Source organism: Acipenser ruthenus, chromosome 12, assembly GCF_902713425.1.
Source record: "Acipenser ruthenus chromosome 12, fAciRut3.2 maternal haplotype, whole genome shotgun sequence".
Classification (NCBI taxonomy): domain Eukaryota; kingdom Metazoa; phylum Chordata; class Actinopteri; order Acipenseriformes; family Acipenseridae; genus Acipenser; species Acipenser ruthenus.
This window is the reverse complement of record NC_081200.1, coordinates 34994442-35017192: the sequence shown is the minus strand read 5'-3', so window position 1 is coordinate 35017192 and position 22751 is coordinate 34994442. Positions and strand designations below refer to the sequence as shown.

The 22751-nt window shown below is 39.0% G+C and overlaps 1 protein-coding gene across 1 annotated transcript in view; it reads right to left on the bottom strand.

The window, feature by feature from the left end:
* The window catches only part of LOC117417489 (zinc finger SWIM domain-containing protein 5-like), a 58019-nt gene that overhangs the window by 17242 nt on the left and 18026 nt on the right, over nt 1-22751 (bottom strand). The window lies entirely within an intron of this gene.

The window sequence follows — 22751 nt, the reverse complement described above, 5'->3', positions numbered from 1 at the left end:
GAGCAGACGCTCGCACAGCTGTATTCTTTACCAGGATCTGTTACCTAACATCCCCCTATCCCTTCAAATGTCACACACTAGTAGGGTATCCATTCCCCACAGGCTGTGCTGAGCTGAAATCACTCCCAGTGGAGCCATAAGCCAACAACAACATGATCTGTACTATCACTGACACAGTCTCCAGAGGCATGCCATGTTTGAAGCTTTTACTGTTTCACCCCCACCCCCTTGCAAAGATTAGATTCCAGACCCATCCCAGCTGGGCTTTTTGCTCTTTTTTTAATTTTACATTTCATAATGAATTTTCCATGTTGGAAGTAAAATCCATTAAGCAGTTTTTCTCCAGCAGATCGGTGACTGTGTGGGTATTGTATGTTAATACACTAGTACTGTACAGGACACATTTACACTTTCAAATACAGTACACAAGTCAACATTTTGTCATTAACACAATGAGGAGGAGAGTGGCTGCTCTTGTGGGGACCAGTAGAAATCTGAGCTCCCTTATTCACAGTACTTCAAGTAGCGTTTAAAAGGCTGGTCCTTTAAATACTCATGTTATATTACTTTTTTTTTTTCAGATGGTTTATACGTCAGTCAATGCTAAATGTACAGTACTGTGTAAAACAGCCAGAGTTATACTCTGGTAACAAGACAGCTTTTAGTCTCTTTATATATGCTATAGGGGGCTCTGTAGAGGAATGAGGACCTAAATTCTGTGTAGACAGACACTTTAGTCCAAATAAAACAGAACATTTGGCAACTAAATTCTGTTTCTAGACAAACACCTAATTTCAAAAGGTTTTAGAAGCAAATTGGTGCTAAAATAAAAGCAGTTATTTTACAGTTGTGCTTCACTAGTTAGGTGTATAATTAAGACCATTTGAAATAGGATGAGGCATGAAAAACATATTCAGATTTGAGAACCTGACAATGCGAAAGCAAGATGGAAAGTGGAAGCACTGGTATCCAATCAAGTGTTTTGCTGCACATTTTGCATTTAGTATTTTAAATATTTAAATCATTGTGCACTGCAGGGGAGGCTCTCACTAAAGCACTTTTCCTGTGCAGCACTGGCACAGGTACCCTTTGTATGTATATATTGAGAGTGTGGAGCCTGGAGAGACACTGCTCTTCTGACAGTGCGGAGGTCTCAGAGACAGGGTGTTATAAAATAATTTGCACTGCGACCTTAGAGGAAACAATGTCACATTAGAATAAATCTTCTGACTCGCAGATAGGAGCAAACTGTTGCTAGATCAGTTCAAGATAACATGAGGGACTTCACTACCAGAATAGGGCCTAACATACAAGGCGTTGCTTGTAGTGGATTGTGGGGGGAACTTGCAACACAGTCTGCTCACAGGCAACTGTGTACCCACTGAGCCATTAGATTAAGCCTGTGGCTTCCTTCAACCCCCAAGTGTGCAGATGAGATACACCTCTGTGTTTGTCTTTTTTCTACCCGTATGCCAAGTAGACTACTAGTTGGAGCCCCATGTAAATTAAATTGGAACTGTAACCTTTTAAAATGTGGTTGAAAAAGGGTCATAACATCTAGACAATGGTGCGTAATAAGCATGTACAAACCCTACTGAACAGTTGCCAAATCCCACAAAGGTTTTTCCAGATGAGTTCTGGTCGAGAGGATTTTTTTTAAAGGAATCTGACCCTAGATTTACTGCCAAACCCTTTTAGGCAGAGCCAAAATCACAGGCCAATGTGATTAAGTGAGTTTAGAATGATGTCTGTTTTCATTTTGATAAAAGGAAAGAAAGGAAAGGGGGTACCTGTATGTGCTGCAATATTAGTCTCTAGAGAACTCAGAGTTGAAAGCAAGTTTGAGTTTAAGAAATAGATTTTTTTTTTTTTTTCTTAGTGTGTGTGATGTTTGAAATACTTCTGGGAGAAGCTTGCTGGGGTTGGTAATCTATCAAAAGGCGGCTGTACAATCTGGCTTGTGTAATTTTTATTTTAGGGAATGAATTCTCCTACAAGAAAAAACAAATCTGGTTTAAGAACACATCCCATAAATATGTACACATGTACGTACATTGTAAAACAGGCCTCCTAATAAAGCAAATGTATAAACACAGGTTTTAAACAGTTCAGTATTTCCAAGTACGTCTGTTTTCCTGTATGTAGTTGCCCTGACTGAGGCAGCAGCTTCAATGGGCAGAGCATTTACTGAGGAAGAGAAATCTAATTTGTTGGAATGCCATTTTATGAATTAACCTTAAGAACCCACCTCTCTAGCAGGCGGATACAGGGCGGTTGCGTGTTCACTGTCTGTTGCACTCACTTGATAGCACCACTTTCTTCTCTCCTGCCCACTCTGATTCTGAGCAGGCATGAAAAATAATGTGTACTGATCGCGTGCACTTAAATCATGTACGCTTTAAGCATTTTTTTTCTACGAGTTTTTTTTTGGGAGGGGGGGGCATGTAAACCGAGAACGATGGTGTGTCGCCACAACTGTTCCATCACACCACATTGGATTAACCAGTCGCCTTTCTGTTTACACACTGTCAACCAAGGATTAAGCAGACAATGCTGCACGAGCACCCAGCTTTCAAACTGATTCATATGGCCAAGACACTGAAAAGCACAAAAGCAGACCGATGTCAGTAAAGCTGCCATTTCTATTTTATTTATTAGTTTAATTATTTGTAACTTTCAATATTTAACATTATATTAAAACTATGACTTACACAATATTGGCTTTGCACAGCTACACAACAAAGACATTCGTTTTCGTCATGTTTAAATACTCCACTTGGGACAGGCTCCGAGGTGATGCAGACAGTTTTTAAAATCCTTCAGGTCACTGGTGACCCAATAGGTACAGGAGCACAATGAAAAGGTCAAAAGTTTGAATTCTGCCTGGAAACAGCTAACCTGACAACAGACTGCACACTTAGTTTAGCAGCCTGTAATCCTGTAAGCACAAATGAAAGCTTTCACAGGATCTGACAAATAAAACAATCTGTAACAGTCCCAGGGTGTTTCAGGATAACAGCCCTCACTATGGAATCTTTTGAACAGAGGCACCAACACAAATTGATTAACAAGCATACAGTTAATCTTTCTCATCAAAACTTCTATGACGAAAGGGCTGCCAAGTTCATGCGTTAGACAAATACTGCATATATTTTACATTTAGTTTCCTCCTTTGATACAGTATTAACCCATTAAAAAAAATAAGGCCATTTTTTTTTTTAATAGTAATTTAAGGTGGAAATAACAGGCACCTATATCTTAATCTGGACAAATGGTTCAGTTGTCTTCCTGAATAATTCTCAACATGGCTCTCAGCAAAAATCCCAAAGCTTACTCTGCTTGAAAGGTACTGTATTGGTCTTGTCAATAAAAAAATCAAAAAAAAAAAAAATAAAGCACAAAATGTCACCTCCTCTTTCCTGCCGCACTGAATAACAAAAGTAGCTCTTAGGCCCAATATTAAAAACGGGTCGCAACCGGGTCTGAAATTGACAGTTGTCTGCTCCTGACCGAGCCTGCTGTAGAGGATGCTGGGCTCATGAACTCTTTTGCACATGACAATGCTCCAGTGAAGTGGGGCATCTGCTGCTGATGGAAATAAAGAGCTCTCCTCATCCCCAGCCAGGCCTGTCGGTTCCATTCAGCGCACCCTTCTTTTATTGCATTCAGGAGTGTCACCCCGGCTCAATAGAGAGCTGAAGCGTGCAATTAACACCCTGCCTTGCGATACTGTCGTTTGTTTGTTTTTTATTTCAATTAATTGGGGGTGGAGAGAGGGAGCTGCATGTACCCATATATTTCACTTTATAAAAGGTAGATGCTTTATAAATGGATAGCGCTACAGGAGCAGGTACAGTACTTATCCATACATACTTGACCATTTTAAAAAGGGCAATACCAATCCAATGGTATGTACACAAAGTGAGCTTAGCACAGAACCGCAACCATGCGCTTTCACTGTTCAGTAGCTTCTAGTAGAAACCCCCATGAGGGTGCATGAGCAAATATGTCTATGGCTGCAGCCAAACCTCTAATGGATATGCTTTTAAAAGTAATTTGTACTGATTAGCTGTCAACCATCTGCTTTTTGGGTTAAGATTAGTCTTTTCACATAGCCTGCTTAAAAATCAGGACAGGGATACAGCATTTTTTTTTTTTGTTAAACCAAAAAAGGATCCAGGCTACTTGGTCCTGCATATTCCTCCTCAAGCCCTTAACAGCTGAGCAAGTCAAAAAAGGAGCCACTCTCCATCTTACTGCCATCTGCTCCCATCTCAGAACGCCTACCCAAGGCCAAGGAACCAATCAGAGTAAGCCCTCTCCCCTACTTTATCCCATTAACCTCTAATCGACCATCAAGACTCAATACCCAAAGCACAGCAATGGGCCAGCAGTATTCCCTATTGCCCAGCTGTGTCAGACACAGAGTTCAACACAACTGAGAAAATAATCCCAGACTCCCCCACCCGACACACACACAACCCTTGTTTAATTATGATATAGGAAGCATGTTTGACATGCCCACCTCTTAACCCTTTGCGGTTCTATGTCGGACCTGGTCTGACATTGCAATTTTCCCTTTCCGGTCCAATGTTGGACTCTGTCCGACACCATAAAAAAGACGTAAAAAACAGGTCTCTAGTCGTTTTTTCTCCGGAAAAAGCCAAGAAAACCATTCAAAGGCCGAGTGAGACCGATAGGAGCTGAAAAAAAGGGGCGTATGTCATGAATACAGATAGCCCTGGCACCACATGGATAACACGGGCATAAACAAACAAGATAGCTGCTGCTGCTTCACAGACATTTGCAGAGGTTTTTTTAGATGTTATAGTAATAAAATAATGACTTGGATCGCATTATTGATGAGTTTGGTGATAAAACAAGTGATCAGGAGATGATTTAATTGGTATGCACTACCACGAAGAGGTATGTGAAAAATACAGCGAACAAGGGCGGTGCTGGAGATGCAGTACTGAGTGTCCTGTTGATTATGCAGTGCCTTTTAAACCTGTTTTGCTGTGAAAAAAAACAACTTAAAACAGCGCGTCTAAAATAAACTGCGCGTGTGAAAATAAATTGGACCCGATGCGCTGAATAAATGGACTGAAAGCTGGGGTTGTTCACACTAGTTTTCAGAGCACTTGCCTTAACATACTGTACAGTATGCAAGGATGGATTTACTGTACTGTATGTTTCCACATACTGCTGTGCACTGTATATTCTCAAACACTGTCACCAACTTTAATAGAACTTCACCTGGCAAATGAAAAAAAACATTATCAAAGCTACATTTGGATGAGACTGTTTTAGATTACAGCTCCGTCAAGATGAAAGGGAATATATTGAAAGTGGTCAGTTCGATACAGTAATGTTTTTGTGTTCACAAAATACTCCACCATACTGTACAATTTTCTACTACTTTTTCTTTATACAAAAAATGTGTATGTACATATAGCAAATTAATTTACATGCAGGACAGAGATGACTGGCTTCTAAATTATTTGAATATGAATACTCATGCAATAAATACAGGAGGAAAAATAAAAACATAAATTACTGGATTGCTAATTTGTTCAAGTACATACAGATGTCCCGCTTTAGCTAAAAAGCAGCAGATTTAAGACGGACAGAATCAGTTCAGTGTGTGGTGGTAGTTTCTCTTCCCAGTGAAAAGCAGAACGGAGGTGTACTGAGGTGAATGCTGTAGTTGACAACAGATTTATGAAACCCATTATAAATATTCTTAAAACCCACAACTCAAACTACTAGTGTAATATTCCAGTACCTAGCCCTGTAATCTGTTGTGCCCTATTGCACTTCATTCTACAGTAAAGGAAAACAGGAGGGTGACGTACAGTAAAAGTTATTTGATGGCAAGAGAATTACAAAAAAGTACATTCCAAAACAGAAAAAGCACTGCAAAAAGATTTCAGCCATGGCGCAGAAAGACACTGAAATACACTGAAATACTAAGCTTCTCAAGCAGCCAGTATATTAAAAGTAGTTTTGTAAATAGAGTCCACTAAATTCGAAAATGAGACACCCTGCTAATTCAAAAGACACTCCCCCTTTTACCTTGTGTATTAAAATTAGAATACCAACACCAAATTTAGCTAAAGCTTTCTGTTGTGGTCATTGTTATTCATTACTAAATAATTCAACAGTCTTCATGCCACATTAAACCATGTGTTGAGCAATATTTTTTCCATTTGAAAGTATTAAGCAAAATGTACACATTAGGAGGCACCACAACAAACACCGCACAGAAAGTGCATTGTTTAATAAATGCATTTCCCATCCTCCCGATTTCATGTAAAATCGGATATTTTTTCCTTAAAAACAAGGAGTCCAGATTTAGCTAAATACATAAGCGTATCACAAATTCAAAATCAGTCTATACTTTTTTTTTTTTTTGTTAAACATTTACCAGATAAATCTGCAACACATTATCATTCAGCAATTAAAAACTGTAGCTAGTCATGAAAAGGAAAGACTCCTTTCTCCTTTTGCAGAGACGAAATAAAAGCACAAAGAAAGAGCATGGGTACGCCACACTAAAAAAAAGTTTCGAGAATACCACAGGCTTGTTAAAAGAGCTAATGTGATTATTAATAAAAATTCCATCAACTTATTAAAAAAGACGCGTCATTTTATAGAAATACAAAACCAGTGTGTGCTTATAAACCACTGACACTGGCATCATGAAGAACATTATATTTTTCACCTTTAATAATTAAATTCTCATTGACGTCTTTTTTTTTTTTATTTCTGTGGTACTCTGCCTGAGCAAGACAGGGACAGTCACTTTGACCTTATTTCTGATTGGTCCATTGTGACGCGAACAGTGCGTAGCGCAAATACAAATATAACAAATGTATTTCTACATTTGCTCACTTCGCTTGCGGTGTGCATTACTCCACTTAAATCAATAGTTTGTTTGTTTATTTATTTATGTTATTTATTTTTATTCGCTCTGATCTGGTGTGCACACCCCTAACATGGAAGCCAATGCCCATTGATGCGTTTGATATGACATTGTATGCTGCAGAGCTGCGCTACACTTCGACTTAAGAATGTGTTTAACATTTACGTATTTAGCAAAATCTGGACTTTTAGCTAAATCTAGGGAAAAAATGTGATTTAAATTAAATCCAGGGAAAAAAAAAAAAAAAAAGACCTGTTAAACATTAGTGCTTTTTTTTTGCCCCATACATGGAAGCCGCCATTTTGGCTCTGTTCACTACAGTTTCAGTGACACTGGCCACTTCAAAACATCCTTTCTCCAGTTTTACAAGTCATAGAGTGGTCATCAGCGGCTCATTTGAAAAGGTGATAACTGATTAACTCTTTAGAAGGACCAGGATCGTGTTAACACGATCATACTGAAGTGGGCTTTTAGGGCCGTGATCGTGGAAATACGATAAAAAAGCACTTTGTTTTTTAGACTTACAGGGCCACCATACTTTGCGGTACAGGCTTGAAACAACACATCAATGGATAGAGGAGGGACTGACGTTCACTTCCTGGTAGTTTGGTTTTTTTCGTGTGACGTCAGAGAGGGGCATTTGGGGTCTAAAGGGCAGAGACAGTTCACAGCAGCCCACAGAGACAAAAGCAAATACACAAAACATCACAGGAACCTGTTTAAAGCGAATTAAAAAAACAAAAACAAACACACACTGTAAATCTGATGTATTTTACTTGGAATAAATGTTCCAATATACGTTCTAATATATATATGTTTTACAACATTTATAATTAATCAAGAAACGAGTGGATATAAGCATATAATATTTCATAAATTAAATGTATCGGGTACTTTTTTTCCTCATTACTGATAATAATGAAATGAGTAACTTGGCTCAGTATTTTATTTATAAATATTTATTTTGAGGAAAAAAAATAAAATTGGTGTTGGAAAAGTTTGTATGGTTTCTGAAGTACTGTTATGTAATGTTCCTCAGTGTTCTGAAAAAAATGGACACCATTTGCAAGAAGTTACTGTAAAAAAAAAAAAAGGATTTTTAGTGAATTTTTATAGGAGTAGAGTCAACTACAGCCAAAAAACGCCTGGTTCTGGGGGAGCATTCCACTGAAAAACACTTGGTCCTGAAAGGGTTAAATTAGCCATTATTTATGTACTTATTAAAAATGTTCTATCCTTCAGTCAGTCATGCCCCCCACTTTGCGTACCACTGAACTAGAAGAACCACAAAAGGATAAAGGTAAACCTATACAAAATGTTGGCCATCCAAGTTAGTGGCCACATTTTAGATGACATTTTCTGTTACAGTTTACTGAACTACTTCTGCTGAATAATATTACATCAACCTGTGATCTCTGCCAAATAAATAAATAAAAATTTGAACTATATGGTCAATGAGTCTCTTCTGCACTGTCCAGGTCAGTCATTTTATAGTACAGGGTAATGACCGGTTTGCACCAAATTAGTTTTCTTGTCAGACAAATAATTTACATGCATCCTTGATTTTTAGATTTCAGTAGCCACTGGCACAGGGAAGCCGAATATCTGAAATGTTTAGTTGTATTCATTTTTAAAAAGTAAAACAAATAGTCAATTGTACTCCCTCTGAAGGACACCCAATATTGCATTTTGTGGAGTTGTCATCAGGCCCTTGCCCTGGAGGTGTAAAATTAAATTGAAACAATCAGTATCCCCTTCCTCTCAAGCTCCACAGCCTTCTCGTCTTACCCCATTCTTCCAACCCGACGTCTCGCTGGCATGGACTGAAGCTCAGCGATGTCCTCCCTTCATATTCTTAAACGCGCCATGACCCGCTTTATTCCCTGTATACCGGCTGCCTACTGTGCCTGGATTCAGAGTCCCTTTTGTTCTCTGCGGGCCTGTCTAGGCCTCAGGCAGGGGACTGGCTTACTATTGTTGCCCACAAAGCCAGAACAGCAGTTACCAGGCGTCAGCTTGGGAGCGGGGCCTGCGACCCACTAAAGCCCCAGAAACGAAAGAAAGAAGGAAAAAGAAAAGGACTCAAATAAAAGTTAAAAGAATTGCTTCTGCCGAGAAGCATCACCAAGGTTACCTATTTGTGTATATTAAAACAAATACAATACTTGTGAATCAGTTGAAAAATGAAGTTATCTACCACCACAATGTAGTATGCAAACACATTCCTGCTTTGTTAGTACAATAGGTACAGTATAATGTGCTTCTACTACTAATTGTTTTTTTTTAATTTAATTCAACATAATTGAATTGCTTTTTGAAAGTCCCATGTTATCACTTCTCATTGCAACAAAGAAAGAAAAGTAATTTTCAAGTCAGCGGATAATACAAGGAAACTTTAAGTACAATGTATTAATAAAGACCACTTTGCACTGATGTCACGGAAAAAAAAAGTTATTCACGGTGTTGATTTAGCAGCCTGACATTTTGAAAGGTTGGTGTTCGAAGCCCTCCAAGACAAATGGCAGCGATATTAACAAAATGCATTAACACTATGCATTGGCTACAGTGCGCTCTGCGTCCTACAATCTTGATGCCCCCCACCCCCAAAATAACCTTATGAAATGGCCAAGTGACCATATACCATAACCAATGTGTAGAAATGCAATAGGCTGCCAAAGTGACATACTGTACAAACTCACTCAACTGTGTTAAAACATTTGCTGGCCCAAAGTTGGTGTTCTGAAGCTGCATACTAAAATATCTCCCTTAAGGATGTTAGAAACAGTACAGCACGCTGGGTTTGATTGCAATGCTTTGAACCTGCCTCTTGCCTCCAAATAAACTAAGGAGTGGGAGCCATGTGATCCTTAAAAACTGAGAGCCACTGAAATCACTGTGGGGGAGTCTGTCTACAATAAAAACCCTTGGAGTTCAGGAGAGAGTTACAGAAACACTGTTCATAGTGAGCATCCGGTGTACCGTCATCAAAACAGCTTGCCTTTGTTACTTTCCTAAGTTTAAATTCAGATGCGTCAACATGTGGTTGTGGCAAACTATGTACACAAACTTTTTTTTTTTTTTTTTTTTTTTTTTTTTAAATATGCATGTATTTTAATCTTTACTCTGGAATTCAACATAAGTCAGCTCATTTATATAACTATGGTATGTACAGTACATTGATTGCAGAAGGGCCCCCCGCTATTTAAAGATCATCTGCATACAAAATGCAATTCAAGATGTAATCATTCAGGCAGGGAGTATCCAAAGTACGCCCAGAATCTGGCAAGCCTGCTATCGGTTTCTGAGGTCTGTGTCCTGGAATGCTATTCCACCCGATTAAGACCTAAAATCCCCTGGAACACGCCTCTGCAGCTTCAAAACCTGCTGCTTTCTGGAGGATCAACTTTTTTTTTGCGATGTCCAATTATTATTCAAGCTGGCTCACCGCTGCAACCCCCAAACTAACTCGGTAGACAAAGACAAGCACTTGCGTCCTTCGAAACGAGTGCCATCAGTCGAACTTACAGCGTCGGAGGACCACGCAGTTCTGAATTGCATACAGGCTGGCCTGCAGGTGCCCGGCCAGCTATAGGGGTCGCTGGTGTGCAGTGAGCCAAGCACTCCCCCAGCTGACCTAACCCCTACCCCGCCCGGGCAGCACTTGGCCAATTGTGCGCCGCCCCCTGGGAACTCCTGTCCACGATCTGCAATGGCATAGCTTGGATCTCCAAGTTATAGGGCACATCCTGCACACCGGCCGGAGTGCCTTTACCAGATGCGCCACTCGGGAGCCTCGCAAAATAGTTTTAATGATGTGTCCAAACAAGGCAATAGTTAAGAATACATAAAAACAGCAATGATCTTTTCAAGGGTTATTTATATGTGTTTCATATTAATGAATACGGAGAACGCCATTTGCTGGCAAATGATGAAGGTTCTACTATACCAAACCATTTTAAATTCTGTATTTTAGCAGTCTGAAACATTTTTATACTGTCCCAAGCCTTCTAGTTTCCTGTGACCTGTGTACTTGTTGTATTAGCTTAATATTTCTTGACATTAAAATACATATCTGATAAGATTTACTGGAATTATCTATGCACTTGTCTGTGTACTTCATTACATAAAATACAATGTGCTTAAAACACTAATAATGCATGCATAAGTACTGTATTAGAACAGTATTGTCACAGGATTGACCACAATGTACTATCCATACCTGCCCTCAAAATATACTCTGACAACTTCATAAAAGGCTGTCCACCAGGAACCATTTTGTAGTTATAAGGGGAGCAGCAATAAAAATAAAAACATCAAAAAAGCTGATTGACAGGAATGAATAAAGCAACTCCAAGACATTCTCGGGCCTTTAGTTGAGTTGGCCTCATAAAAGAGAGCCTTACAATGAAGAGAGAGATATAGAGATATAGGTACCGACAATAAACTCAAATCATCCCAATAGTGTTCTTTAGGCTCCAGCATTTAAAAAGAAATAAAGCTGGGCTGGCTTCTAACACATCCCTTTAAAAACAGAGTTTCTGAACACCATTACTGATTATAGCCTCTCAGCTGCCTGGCAGGACATTAAACAGTGGGCACTCCAGGAATAACAAACAGAATGGAAATTACTACCAGCAGCAGTTTATCTATCTTGTTTTTTTGGACAGTATGATGATCATTAAATTTATCCTACCCGTTGTGGCATTTGTGTACTGCAAGTTATAGTTGTCAACCCTTTTTTATATCCATACAGTATAGGAGCCTTTGCATGCATCAAATAAGAGTAACCTCAAAAGAATACAAAAAAAAAACAACAAAAAAAAAAACACACAATGTCAAGTGGCAGCATTCTCTCAATATCTACAGCCCTGGCTTTAGAGAAATTCTAAACCAAGCAGGCAGAGGCTGCCAAGGGAGCCCACAGTCAGACAGGGCATAGAGTGGTAACACCCCCCGGCCACGTGCCAAACACAATGACCCACAGAGCCGGCATAGCAGAAGTCGATCCAGAGGAATGCAGAGTCACATTCCAGAGGCTTTCTGCTTCTTCTACCACAGCAACAGAGGGAGGGAGGCTCAGGGGAGAGAGAGAGAGAGAGAGAGAGGGAGGGAGGGAGGAAGGAAGGGAAGGAGGGACAGAGACATCAATAGCAAGAAGCTGGGCACTGAACCAAGCTCCTGAAAAAAAAAAATTAAAAATCGCTGTCTTTCCAAGGGTGACGGCAATTCAATTACTGCAGTGGAGTTTCAGGCTTCTTGTACTTTGAGCTGGGCCGAGGTTCAGAGCAGCCCCTGAACAGCAGGAGAACTGCTGACAATGAGATTACCTGCTGAGGAAACCACAGAACGAAAAGCAAAATGAGGTATTGCATTATTTTAACATACCCTTAAGCGTCGCTACTGCATACATTGCTTGCTGTATGGGACTATTTAAAATGTTCAAAACGGACTTCAGTGAAGACGATTCCCACTTTCAAAACCCAAGGAGACACATCTGACGCCCAGTTGCAGACACCCTCCTCCCCTCTTACGAGTCTCTCAGTAATGTGTTTAAAAAGGAATTTAGATGTCTCATTCACTGCAGTGGGCTACAGGGTAGTCCGCTTCCCACTGTTCTAATGAGGTGCTGAAGTAATAATTGGCAGCATTTCTTCCCAAGGCCTGAGTGTACTGCTCCAGCAGCCACCTGTGTTTCATTACTGAATGAGGAACAACACCACCTGGAACTTGTAAAATGCCCTCTGAACATCAAAAGAATAGAAAGTCAAATGAATAACCATTTAGTTTGCGAATTAAACACAGGTCTATCTATCGATCTATCTACACAGTAAATAAATAAAAGTAATTAAACTTATAAAATTAGCCATGTTCTGGCTTCCATCTTCTTCAGATGGCATGGTAGAAAGTTAGGTAGACTGATGTTTCTCTCTCTCATACACACACAATTTTATTTGTGTATATATATATATATATATATATATAATTTATATAAAAATCAGGAGGTTTCTGAACACATCACAGAAGCACAAGCAAAGCAGAAATTCTGCCCAGTTTCCTGGCCTAATTCTACCCCTCTCTGTAGTTTCCAGTCCCTGCGGCAGCCTGAAGGATAATGGGGCCTCTTTGGAAATAAGTAATAAAGCACTCAAAAGACTAATCCTGTTACAAATAGCTTCAAAATACAAATTAATAAATTAAAATGAGCCCCCCCCTCCCTCCCTCCCTCCCTCCCTCCAAGGTAAACTACACTGGGAATGGTCGGCAGTGATAGGACATTATTTCATGAAGTAGTTCTTGATATGCAGTCTAATTTCTAGAGTTTCTTTAAAATGGCCCCTGGGAATCGGAAAGGTTTTAAATCAGCGCGTGGAAGCAGATCCATCAGATATGCTAATCAGAGATCTTACCTGAACAAATACCCTCAAGAGCAGACTCATCTATCTTAATTGGGAAAGGCTTCATTAATAATGCAGCTAAGGAGGCTCTGGCTGGAGGTATAAATAGCAGGATCAGATGCAAGTGCTTTTTTGTCCTGTCAGCACCAAATGGGGAAAGGCTAGGTTTCAAGCAAACACACTGGCAAATCTCTCACCAAATGGATCAAAAGATGCAAGAGACTACCCCGTGCACTTTCAAAAGCAAACCCCATATTGTCCTAATAATGGTGACCAGGAGAAAACAAAGGAAAAAGGGCCACACAGTTATACTATTATCCAGCAAGGGTTTCTGCATGTGTTACTGTGAAAAGGAAAAACACTGACCATTAAAAAAAGTACATCCAAGGACTTTGGCCTGACTCCAATCACAAAATACTATATAGGTGCACAATGTTAATGGTACCAATTAGGCTGCTATTACCATAGCAGCCAGGTGTCTTTAATCAGTCTCTCTATATATTTTAAATTAAGAGGCAATCATTTGTAAAGAATGTAAAAGGTAGTTATATGGGAGGTACAACATTAAGAAACACACAAGTTTCAATTGATCTACTGTATATAACTAGCATGTGTCACAGCTGGGAATGGAAAAACACTTTGTCTATCTTTGATTCCCGAGATGAAATACAATACTGTAGCCAACGGTGAATGGTTAAATTTGCAGTGGGTTTGTTTCAGCAAAGTTCAGGCCAGCATGTGCACAACACCTGCATGGATTACTGGAACCTCCCCCCCCCCCAAAAAAAAGAAAATCCTCCACATGCACAAAAATCGGAACATTATATCAAAAAGCTAAAAATGAAAGTGAACTTAACTACCCCTGAGCCAGAAGCTGTCAGGGCTGCCTTTGAAATTGTATTTCATGACAAATTATGGACACTGGAGTCTCCTCTCCAATGCAGACTGGAGCCTCAGAAAATGAGGAACACATTTTGCAGTTCACATTAGTAACAGTGCAGCCAGATACTATAAAAAAAGATGGAAAATGAAAGATGCCTTGACACAGAATGAACAGACTCCTCAATAGGGAGAAACAGCAAGGCGGTGCATGGAAATACAGGCAGAGCAACAACAAGTCTGAGTCAAGTCCACGCATTCAGTCTGGTAAAATGAATTTCAACTCAAGTTAAAACAGTTTGGTAAAATGTCCAAGCTTGATTTTCGGTCAAGTTGGCAGCCTCTCATTTTTGCTTCAGATAACTACAATTCATAAAGTCAAAATGAGCACTAAATGTAGGCTAGCATTGCTAAAAGTGAACATAAAATAGGTAGATAATTAGTTTTATTCAAATTCTTGCACAAAAAAAAGTAGCTATGACATGGTTCAAGTAGCAGCTCCCTGCGTTATGACACGAGTAGGAGAGATAACCGTGAACAGAACACAAATCTTGAGAAGTGCATCGATTTGTTTATTTATTTGTGTAATACATTCTCACCACCTTACATAGTTGTGCTTTTTAACTAGTAAAACGTGAGCTTTCACGAAAGAGGTTAGAATGGGTCTGCTTAAAAACAGCATAGCACTTTTCCCCCCCTTGAATTGAGTGTCCAGCAATGCACCATAACAAAACTGTAAATCCTCTGCAACTGTGAATTTCAAGAACTGTGAAACTATATAAAGTCTCTCAAATGTAAACATCTAACATTATGTACATCCAGCTGTTCATCATTGTGATGCAGAGCACTCTCCGTTGCCTGACGAAGTTTCTATTTGAGTTTTTTTTTTTTTTGTACAGGTTTTGTAACAACGGTTAACAAAACTACAGTTGCACAGACTGCAGACCGAACTACTCATTTGACCACTATCATTATTAAACTCCAGTCATGGGTAAATCTTCAGCCAGTTTGCCTGAAAATCGATCTGACTTTCCCTTCACTGACATCGCTTATTTGTGCTGTTGTATCATTAAGGCTGTATTTAAGCCTCCAGTCTAATCTATGTATTAGTCAGTTGCGTGTGACCGAGTTTAGTAAAAATACCCTGAATATTTATTTTTTGCTAAAATTACCCTGTTTTTTCCCCCCCATTATAAAAAGTTTGTTTTTAAATTTGATTTTTTTTTTTATATATATACAATTTGATTTTTACAGTGGAAAAGTGACTTACATTTTAATTTTTTGTAACAATTCGGGTGTGAATCAGTCAGAAAACACTGCTTTGTGTTTGTTTGAATTCAAATTCCATCAAATAGGCGCTCTTTTTTTTTTTTTTAAGAATGAGTATGAAAAATCGTCTTGGTGCCCTTGGGTTGGATTTATGTTTTGCTCCCCCCTAGAACTGCCTTGGTTGCCCTGAATATTCACACTCAACAAAGGCAACATTGCCTTGCCCTTCATGACCTTAACTTCATGCCCTGACACACTATATATAAATAAAAAAGTGGGTTAGCACATTTCTAGTAGTTCACTGCAAGAAAAAGATGCAGTCGCAGCAGTACATGATACTGTTTTATTGACTTGAACCCTAGAGAAGTATATACAATGAACTTTAAATCGACATTGGCTGAAGGCTGCAGGGATTCTCCATATTATCAAAATAATTCCAGAGAATGCCGTGTTCTGGGGCGATCACCAGCTGCAGAAGATAGCGAGTAATTAAAGCCTGGTCCCATATCCAATAATAAAAATGCGGCACATTGATTTTGTTTAGTGCCTAGACCTGGGGTGTATAACAAAAACACATCCTATTCTGTGGTCCAGTGATTTCAAGGCCACAGACAATGCCAAAGGAAGCCATTATATCAAGGAATCATTCTACAGTTAATTACAGCTAATCAGTGTTTCATTTGCATCAAACTTGAATCTCTCGTATTTTGAGTAGAATAAAAAAAAAAAAAAAAAAAAAAAAACACAACAACTTACAGCGGAAGCTACCAAACTCCTACATTAACAAAACGGTCTGCCAAAGCATTCTTTAAACCCTTTAGACATGACGACCAATAATTAATTTCAGATAACTAAAATACATGGGAGGATTACATAAAAGTAAGCTTTTAGTTTGCAGTTATGCAAATGTTTGGTCTACTGGAAGCCACCCGTTACTTTTAAAGCAGGAAGTCAAAAGGTTAATTCAACCAAAACAAATGCAATGCTGTAGTGCAGTGTAGGAACAGGCCTGCTCGCGACAGTCTCTCTTTCAGCCGCAGCGACTATGAGGCTTGTACAGCAGAGTCCTGAAGCAGCTTCTTTCCACTGCTCTTCAGAGATCAAATGCAAATCAAGCAGATTAAGCTTGGGCTGAAATTAATCATCATTGGAACCAGGCGACTGGAGAACACCTCAGGTGGTGGTGGTGGGTGGAAGAGGCAACATTCTTCAAGTACTGTTTATATACTGAAAGATGAGAGGCGTTTCATTCTTATACATGCTATTTCATGTCTCATGTCAGAAGCTTTGCAGGAGTCTAGATACAAGCACAGCAGTTCCCCCGTTATGCCTACCCCACTCCACAGTTATATCAGGACATTGCTGACAAACTGTACATTTTAAAACTTGCATGGTTTATACTGTGGCTATTAAAATAATTCCACATTGCAGCACACCAAGGTGGAGTTGAAATCAAAATTACATTCAGGGTTCATCTTTAGTCACTCCAGGAGCTTACCTGCCTTGCAGCCCTGAATGGCGTCTGAACTGAAGCAGGCAGCCCGGGTCAGACTTGCTCAAGCTATTCTATAATGTCAAACTTAATAGTGTCTGCAGATTATTCATCAGCCCCAGCACCTATTTTTACCAGGGGCCAATGGGACAAGGAAAACAAAAATTAGTGTCAGATACAGTAGTTGATGAAAAACCCTTTAAAAACAGCAAACAGTCCACTTGTGCTAGTTTTTATAGTTTCCATCTTCTTGCACCAGAGTGTTTACTCCAAGTTTCATTTAAACCCCAAATCAGTATAAAAACACACAACACTATGTGCACTTTTCACAATCTGTAAATTAGAGCTGCTGGTTACTCCATCATCCAATGGTTGGAAGTTTACTTTTTAAAAACGGCAAGAAGCCGCCATTCTTAGTCAGCAGAGACAGGTCAATGGTCAGCTATAAAAGTCTTGACAATAAAATGCTATGTAAAAAAAAAAAACAACCTAAAAACATTTTAGAAACTTAACTTTTGCTCATTCCATCCAAATACACAGCTAATTTTTTCACACAGTACCCACTATTTAATAAAAAAAACAATTCTATATTTTATAAATCACTTCAATTCACAGTAGTCACATTGATTTCCCTATGAAGTGGAAAACCTAAGAAATTTTAGCTGAAGTAGTGTGCTAGTTACTATAGTTTCACAGTTTGCCATTATTCCTGTATATCCAATTCAAACTGAGCAAAGCAAACCAAATGAAATCAACACGTACTGTAAGGTACTGTATGATTTAGCAACATGTGTGAAAGCATGTAACCCTTTCTAGGAGAGCTGTTCCAAACTTATGGATCTCTAGATTCTGAGGAGCCTGATAATGTAGAACCTCCTTCCCAGAATTACACTACTTGAAAACAAACCCTAGGAAAGAAGAATAAAACATGCAAGGACAACTTACAGCCATAAAAACTCTTTCAAACAATACCGTGTTCTCCGGAGCAGCTGAAGAGGGGTTACGCCACGTGCTTGTGGTCTTAAAAGCCTACAGAACCCTGTTGAGTGTTCTACCTCATGTACAGTCTTATCAGCACAACTATTGTATCTGCTGCAATACACCTTGTGTTCCGTGAAACCAGACTAAGTTAGGTTCTGTATCTACCCATACAATACCATTCGGTTCCATAATCAACAGTAAAGTACTGCTGATGTTTAAAATCATGCCATCAACTTCCATTTCCCCACCAAATACTCTGAAGAACCCGTCCCTAAGAGTATTGGGGTTAAAATGAAGTAATAGCTCTTTCTGGATCTGTAGAATGCCTTTTGGAAATCACTATGCAGCCCCAGTGGGCTACACGGTACAAATATAAAAGTCTGCTGCTTTTTCTCAATGGATCTCAGTGGTTTCTTTTATTGGCATCCACACTATAAATCCCCACCACACAGCACAAGCCCAATTTAAGCAGCGATAGAAATTAACTATTTTAAGGAGCTGATCTAGACAACTGATCAGTTGAAGCACTAGTCTGCCTGAATATTGCAGTCTGCTGATGATCTGCTTCATGAGTACTAGCCCACAGAAACTGCTGCCCGGCACAGACCAGCAAACCTGAGCCACTTCTGAAATAGGGTAAAGTTATTTTCTCCGATTTCTTTTGGAGGCAGATGTGTGGCAGTATCAATGCCTCATCGTTTTATGGGCCATTTTGATCCCCCTTTCAATCACAGGACCTCTCACACACTTAAAAGCAGCACCTGTTGAGAGGTGGGTTTCAGCAGCTGTGAGATCTCCCCCATTGCCTGCACACTGTGGTTTCATTATATCAGGAAACCCCTCATTCATTAATGATTTTTTTTTTTTTTTTTTTCCACAAAGAAGCCATTGAAAGTGTTACATTAAAATGTTCAAAGGGAATGCAGAAGATGAAAGCAGGCCCCATTCTCAATTCATGGCAACCAACAGAATATACATGGATATAAAGAAAGAAAGAAAAAAAAACCACCACACACACAGCATTTAATACACAGGAGTCAAAACCATGAAACCCACGGACTATCAGAAGAAATGCTCGTAATGTACAGGCTAATCAACTTCACACACTAGCAAAACAACTCCGGGCTCAGTACTATGAATATCAGCAAGCAAAGAAAAAATACAAAATGTTTAAAATGTTCCATTTTAGAGCACTGCCCTGGATATACCCTACATTTTGAAACCCATTTTTTAATATGTAACCATGACAGTAACAGGAGAGCAACGTAAGTTGAATATCCGCAAAAAGGTAGCTCAGATATATGCAAAAACAGTGCCAAGTTCATACACCACCCGGGGGGGGGGGGGACGGGGACGGACTACATTTAAATGAATGAAGCAAGTACACAGAGAGAGCTACGAATGAGTTCTCCTTTCTGTAGGAATCGTGCCAAATACAGGCTCACAAAAGAGCCCTCGGGTCCTTTGCAACATGCTAATGTCATTTACCCAGACAACACACTCCTTTCCCTGTCGGATGTCAAAAGGCACAATCACGGCTTTATTTGTAAACTGAAGGAGGGCTTTTTTGTAAACTGAAGGAGGAAGACAGAAAAAAGGACAAGAACCAAAACAAATCGAAAGTGAATTTACTCAGGAGATATGAATACAGGAGAGAAGATTGGAGACAAAATTAAAAGGTATGTTTTTTTTGTTATGATAATGAGTGCGACAGACTCCAATTAAATAGAATTCTTGCCAAGGCCTCTTCAATCACTGATTTACAGGCCAACATCTCACCAGAAATGGAAATGAACATTCACTAAAAATTACCTTCAAAATGAATGCGGAAAATGAAGAAAAAAATAACTTAAAAAAAAAAATGAAGGGGGCAGCACCCATCCACACTCCCAACACACACACAAAGGGGCTCCATTAGGGAGGAAGCCCAAAGCCTGTCCTCTTCAAGTCTTCATGTCTGCCCATTGCTGTAGTTTGTTGTACTTTTTATGGGAAACAGTTGCTTCCTTTGCCATTGTTGTTTTAGGCTCAGCCCACACTTACACATGCATCTGTGCTGAGCGCCACAGTATTCTTGAAACATGAAGTTCCAATGCGTTTCCCTGCAAAAAATATAGCAGCTATTTTTCAGGGGAGATTTTGTATTTCAAATTAAATATTTGTCAAATGATCAGGTCTTATGAAAGAAAGCCAGGGCATATCATTTTGTGAAAGGAAAATAAAACTGTTTGTTACTGTACTAGCTTTGTAACATTAACAGTTATTTTTAAAAACAGTTATCAGCATTATTTCTTTACAGTACTTTCACAAAAACATAATTAAACACACAGTATATGCGCCCCCCACCCCCTCTCCCCCGAAAAAAAATAAAATAAAATGCTATGGGTGTTTAATAAAGTAAAGTAACCTATAAAGGTAATGCATTTAGTATAATACTAGGGCAGGAGTAGGATCTGAGATTTAAAAAGAACACCAAAAATTAGGAATCCCATTTAAAAAAAAAAAAAAAAAAAAAAAGAATATTTCTATATTTCACTGGATTATTTTTTTTTTTTTAAAGTATATAAAAAAAGGCAATAAAAAAATAATGGAATGTTTTAGTAGCTAACTATATGGTTTAGCACTAAATGGACCAGTGCTGTACTTTTTAAATATATATTTCCAGCATGTTCTACGTTGGGTTTGAATCAGATACATTTTAATTACAGCAGCAGACAATTTCCTTTAATCCCATTTTTGCAGGCAATTCCGTTCCCATGATAACTCACCACAGTAAAATATTGAACAAAGGCTATAAATCTCTCAGTTCTTTAATTTTATTTTTGTTAAGTAATTTGGTTAAAAGTAAAACAAACACTCTGAATTTAAATACATTAAATAAAAATCTCCTTCAATGGTATTGCAATTCAAAACACAAATCTGTTTGCTCCACACTGCAATGCTGCCAAGCAGAAACTATAGAAGCCAACAGGAGGAGGATTTAGGGACCCTTCCCCCTTGAGAGACCTGAAAAACAGCACTATTCCCAGGCTACTTTTAAAAGCACATTGATTTTTTGTCCTTTTATGACATGACATTTTTATTTATTTATTTTTATTTACAAGGACTTCGACCAACTATTGGAGCAGCAGGAGACATTAAAATATTGCTATCCAACACTGTTAAAAGATAGAGGTCGCTGCCTAAAAATGTAGAGGCAAAGCTTCTGGACCAAAACTAAATAAAAATTACAAAAACTCTAGAAGCAAAGTAGGTAGGTATTGCAGTAACGGGGAGCAGCAGTGTGCTCTCTCCACCGATTCCATTACATTACAGTATAACGTTCAGCAAGAACAGCAGGCAATGCCCTTCCTGTAGCAGAACTGTGATCGACTCCCCTGGTTTTCAATAACATTCAAATGCCTGACAATACCAGCCTCCCCATTCATCTCGGAGGACAGCTCTTCTATCCTATTATACCGTGGCAAACACACAATCTCTCCATTCAGCAGACAGCTCACCCTTTTCATCGCGTGCATCTTCTATTCAGTTTTTATCTGCTCTGTACAAGACAGGCTTTCTCCACCAGGAGCCCTGTCAGACATGGCCATAAGACTTGACTGGAACGGCCCACTTGAGATCTGGTCAGCAAGGGTCGTTTAACTGGAAAAGAGGCTTCAACTGAAACTGAGCCACAGACTTTCCAAACTCCTCTCGCACGAGACCAGAAACAATTCGAGTGAACTTAACTCATGTGTACAGTAAAGAATGGGTGTAGGGTCAAGCAATATTTTAGAGTGGCATCCTTTCCAGAGTACAATCTGAATGATTTTAAATAAAGCAGATGCCTGAAAGTGCCCGGAACAGAGTAGTCACAATAAGGGATGCGTGGGTGCTGCATGCGACAATTCATTTAACAGTCCAGCATTCACTCCGTGTACATGGGATTTCTTTGCATGTCTATAAAAAATAGTAGCACAAGACCTGGTACAGAGATGACTGAATAATTCAGACATTTTATGCCCCTCACCAAAAATCTGTAGGAAAGCAAATTTAAATATATATTTATTTATTTATTTCTTGGCAGGCGCCCTTATCCAGGGCAACATATATATAATTAAAAGCATTGCACACCAGGTTCATTACTCCATCGCTGTCATTTTATAACTACGCATTTTGATATTTCTTAATTTCCTGTTTAAGTTACTAAAAAAAAAAAAAAAAAAAATGGTATAACACACACAGTAGTTCATTTTTTACTCAAGGATCATTGTACAGCGTGGTAAGATTTCACGATTTGAACAGGTCAGCATTCAAATATCAGTGTCAACCTTTGCATAGGCATAGCTTTTCTCCATACCACGATTATTACCAGTCGCTGTATTTCTTCATACAACAATCTGCATTAGATTTATAAACACAGAAAACCAGACCTCAAATAACTCTACAACAGTGTGAATTTTCTATGAATGCGTTTGTGCAGCTGATGTCCATAAACAGTTCAGCATTTACCAGAGCGACTGCTCTTACTTGTAAATATTTTCCAACAGCCACATGACAAAACACTTACTGTAGTGCAGGGTTTAGTTAATTGGTGATACATTCGACAGTATTTATTTTACCCGAATGAAATTTGACTGCATAACAGATTCAATACTGTACAATACATGTTCACTGTAGATCCAGGTCAATGCAATGAAAAGTAACACCTCTACAGTACAGAAGCAATCTGTTTGCACAGTTAAGGTCAATGGACCTTCAAAATGTAGCAATTTCTTACCTCCCCATATTGAATAAGCACAAAGCCTTCCCATCTCACTCTGCTACACAA